The sequence below is a fragment of the Octopus bimaculoides genome, chromosome 1 (assembly GCF_001194135.2).
Source record: "Octopus bimaculoides isolate UCB-OBI-ISO-001 chromosome 1, ASM119413v2, whole genome shotgun sequence".
In the NCBI taxonomy this organism is placed as follows: Eukaryota; Metazoa; Mollusca; class Cephalopoda; order Octopoda; family Octopodidae; genus Octopus; species Octopus bimaculoides.
This window is the reverse complement of record NC_068981.1, coordinates 193,832,967-193,837,653: the sequence shown is the minus strand read 5'-3', so window position 1 is coordinate 193,837,653 and position 4,687 is coordinate 193,832,967. Positions and strand designations below refer to the sequence as shown.

The following is a 4,687-nucleotide window of genomic DNA, read 5'->3' as shown; positions in this document are numbered from 1 at the left end:
TGAAATTTTTAATATTTAAACTTATACGTCTAAATATTAAAAAAAAAAAATTCAAAAATATTTAAACTTATACGTCTGTGAAGGCGCATGGCTCAGTGATTAGGGCGTCGAGCTTACGATCGTGAGGTTGTGAGTTCGGATCCCAGACCGGGCTGCGTGTTGTGTTCTTGAGCAAGACACTTTATTTGATGTTGCTCCAGTTCACTCAGCTGTAGAAATGAGCTGCGACCTCACTGGTGCCAAGCTGTATCGACCCCTTTGTCTTTCTCCTGGATAACATCAGTGGTGTGGAGAGGGGAGGCTGGTATGCATGGGCGACTGCTGGTCTTCCATAAGCAACCTTGCCCAGACTTGTGCGTCGGAGGGTAACTTTCTAGGCGCAATCTGATGGCCATTCATGACCAAAGGGTCACAAAAACTTATACGTCTGATTAAGCAGCCTGCCGCGGTGGAGTGGCTTGGGTGCTTCTGTGTTCCGGAGAGGTATTCTGGCGGGAGCTATGCTGTACTACTCTTTGACAATTTTTTTATTTCTTGGCGTCTGAAGCAGCTGGAGATACGATAGTTTGACCAAAAGAACTGGCACTTGCTAGTAAAAATAAATATTCTTTTCTACTCTAGGCACAAGGCCCGAAATTTTTGGGGAACGGGCCATTCGATTAGATCGAGCCCAGTATGCAACTGGTACAGTTAATTTATCGACCCCGAAAGAATGAAAAGCAAAGTCGACCCCGGCGGAATTTGAACTCTCAGTGATACCAAGAACTATAGAAATATTATATTATCTTCAACAGTGGCCAAAATCACCAACAAAATTATCCTATTTCAACCCAGTATCGATAAACATCAACGACAAAATCAGAATGGGTTCTGATCTAGTAGATCCGCAGCAACGCATACTCTAACTTCGAGAAGGTTAATTGAACAGAAATGGTAAATGGTTTACGGCACAAGAGAAATCACTCTAAACTTGCTAAAATGATATTCGAGATGCTTTATCTCTACAAAGTATACAAGCTGATGTGTTACGTGAGATTAGTTTTTGGGGATCGGATCAAAGACTTTGCAATTAAAAAAAAAAGTAGGAGCAAACTTTTCCAACAGAAATAAAGGGGAAATGTACGAAAATAAACATTATCTTTCATCTTAATGTTAGTTTTGTTTTATTTTGAAAAATAAAAATATAGAATTACATATAAAAACGGGGCACCAAAATCTTTTCAGTGTTTAGGGCCTTTATGGGTCCTAATTCGGCCCTGCTTTCGACACTGTCTAGGTAAAAGCTATTTGGAAATATTTAACCGAAGAGAACATTAAATTAATGCGAGTTCAAATTACGCCGAGGTCGACTTTGCCTTTCATCCTTACAGGGTCGATAAATTAAGTGCCAGTTGCGTACAGGGGTCGATTTAATCGATTGGCCCCCTCCCCCAAAATTTCGGGCCTTGTGCCTAGAGTAGAAAAGAATATATTCGGATTAATGTTTCCATTTAATGAGATTAAATAACCGACTTCTAAACATTTACATATTCATTTCGCTTACTTGGAATACCCAGGTCTACTTTTGTATTGCCACTGACTGTTTTCATTTCGTTATCTCGCCTGCTGATATATGTACCTAAAATCGTTATACCTGAAACCAAAGATCGCCTAAACTTAAATTAGTTATGTAACATATTCTGAATCCCTGGATAATGTCACTTTTAATTCAGGCATCCAGGACAAGTAAAAACTTTTAAAATTACAATACTCTGCCTACACAGGTGGCGAGTTGGCAGAAATGTTAGCACGCCGGGCGAAATGCTTAGCGGTGTTTCGCCAGTTGCTACGTTCTGAGTTCAAATTCCGCCGAGGTCGACTTTGCCTTTCATCCTTTCGAGGTCGATAAATTAAGTACCAGTTATGCACTGGGGTCTATGTAATCGACTTAATCCCTTTGTCTGTCCTTGTTTGTCCCCTCTATGTTTAGCCCCTTGTGGGCAATAAAGAAATAAGAAACGTTAGCACGCCGAACGAAATGCTTAGCAGTAATTCGTTTGCCCGATAAATTAAGTACCAGTTGCGTAATAGGGATCGATCTAATCGACTAGCCCCCCCCCCTCTCCCAAAGTTTCGGGCCTGTCGCCTAGAATAGAAACGAATACCCTGTCTACAGGTGATTTGAGAGTAACCCTTTCTACTATAGATGCAAAGGCTTGAAATTTGGTGAGAGAGGGACTAGTCGATTACATCGACACCATTGTTTCCATTTTGGGACTTAATTTATCAACACCGAAAGGATGAAAGGCAAAGTCAACCTCGGCGGATTTTGAACAATACCGCTCAGCATGTCGCCCGGCGAGCTAACAGTTCTGCCAGCTCACCGCCTTGTGACTTGAGAATAATACTATGATATAGATACGTCACATATCCGTGAAGGCGCGTGGCTTAGATGTTAAAACGTCGCACTCACTATCTCAAGAACTCGGCGACATTTCGATATCAAACAGGAAAAAGTTGCCAACCGAACGGAATTCCGATTGTAACAAGACTCTTCAAACCGCAACTGTGTCAGCTGATCCGGCACGCATGGCAGTGTTAGTAGTTTGTTTATCTGTCAAAACACACACACATATACACACATCGTTTTAGTAATATATTAGACTTCTATACAAGTCTGTGCACATACAAATTACACACAAACCATGCTGTGAACAAATAAACAAACACACACACAAGATCATATATATATATATATACACACATATATAGGTCACACAGTTTGGATTTTCTTTTGTGCGTATGTGTGTGTATGTGTTTATCTGTTCATATGTATATTTGTATGCTACTCTATATTCATGTAAGTATATGTATGTTCCATTACATTCTAAGCCGATGTCACGTTTAAAAGAGTTCGCTTATACCTGTCTCTTTCGATCCAAAATATTCAAAGCAGAGTGAGTGTCTCACTAAAACAAATCGATACAAACAGTTTAAATACAAACTAGATCGGATATAAACAGTTTAAATAAAAAGCAACAACTCTGTTACAAAATGAAAAGGTATTTCTAACGACTTGTTTACGAAGAAAGGATCTAAAAGTAATAAATGTTAGGGTGGAAACTTATATAATTATACATAAAAGTGTGCTGAAGTAATTGGGAAATTAATTAGTGAATCAATCAGTTAATTAATTAAGAAGATCGTTGTTAAGTGTTGTGAAACAATGTTGTCAAGGTCTACTCACCTTGTTGACGTCAAGTTAGTTTCAAAATCCTCTCTCAACTGCTGTAACAGAGCAACTGCACTTCATTATATAAAGGCGGTGGTCATTGCGGATGAATGACAATCCCATATTGTTCAATTAATTTCCCCACATTAAGAGATAAATGAACTTCTATTCACAAAATAATCGTGAAATAGTTGACATATTTTTCTTTTTCTTTTCAATAATTTCCTGTTGATATTTTCACAGATATTTTATGAGATTATCAGCAAGAAAGAAAACTAATAAATAATATTAGCGAAGGGTGTGCCCGACAGGATGCTTTGCGACAGATGTCTGCAGAAGTTAAACACTTCGTGTGCGGATTTTAAGTAACCCGAATAGTGACCACCACGTAATAGAGTGCAGTTATTGTTGTCACTGTCGTAGTTAACTTTCAGTCACGGTTTTCAATGATAAATTCTGAGTTCGTGCAAAACAATAATACTGCAGTTTATTCATAATGTCATAATGTTACGACCTGGCGGTCTTCTATCTATCTATCTATCTATCTATTTGTTTATCTATCAACGTATCTGTCAGTCTACCTGTTTAACTACCTGGCTGTGTATATATGTGTGTGTAATTACACGCAGAGAGAGAGAGAGAGAGAGAGAGCAGCAGCAGAGAGCAAGGGGGAAGTTTATTTTGATATAAGTTCACGATGTCACGCACTTATGGCTATGGTGCATGTGTCTGGTGTACCCTTATCAGACGGATAGTCATGGGCTTCGTATAATTAATTGTGCAACAGTTTCACTTTTGATGGCATGCGTTGCTTTTTCCCTCAATAATAATAATAATAATAATAATAATACTTTCTATAATAGACACAAAGCCTGAAATCTGGGGGAGGGAACTAGGCGGTTACATGAACCCCAGTGTTATGAAAGGCAAAGTCGACCTTGGCGAACGTTTTCTTTACTAACCACAATGGGTTTACATAAATTAAAAAAAAAACTCACGGCAGTCCTGACCACCAGGGTAAGCACCCTCTCCTCTTTGTCTACAGGCACATACTTAGAGTAGGCCCACTTACCTGGGCCATTCTTGCAACATTCACTCACCTTTTAACAAAATTGCTGGGAGTGGGGACGGAACCTCTTTCTCCACCCTCATTTTTCTTTTCAGGTGATTTTGTTCCCCGTGCAGCTCACCATCGCATTCTCTATTTCTGCAGTAGTTATCGACATTTCGCAGCGCCTCGCCCCTCTTGCCGAGAGTCGTGGCATGCCGTCGAGGTAGACACTAAAGTCCACCCTGCGTTCCGGACCGCCATTCGTCCCAAACAACTGGGCGAAGTACCGCTGAAATGCTGCGGCTATGCTGGAGCACCGCCTTTAGTCGGACAAATCGACCCCAGAACTTATTCTTTGTAAGCCTAGTTCTTATTCTGTCAGCCTCGTTTACTGAACTGCTAAGTTACGGGGACGTAAACACACC

General features: G+C 40.0%; 1 protein-coding gene across 1 annotated transcript in view; it reads right to left on the bottom strand.

Moving 5' to 3' along the window:
- LOC106869894 (protein DD3-3) overlaps positions 1-3,744 on the bottom strand; it is a 33,776-nt gene extending 30,032 nt beyond the window's left edge. Inside the window, exon 1 of the mRNA XM_052973241.1 lies at positions 3,227-3,744. The gene's annotated coding sequence lies outside the window, so the exon portion shown is untranslated. The remainder of the gene's footprint in view (positions 1-3,226) is intronic.
- Positions 3,745-4,687: the final 943 nt, after the last annotated feature.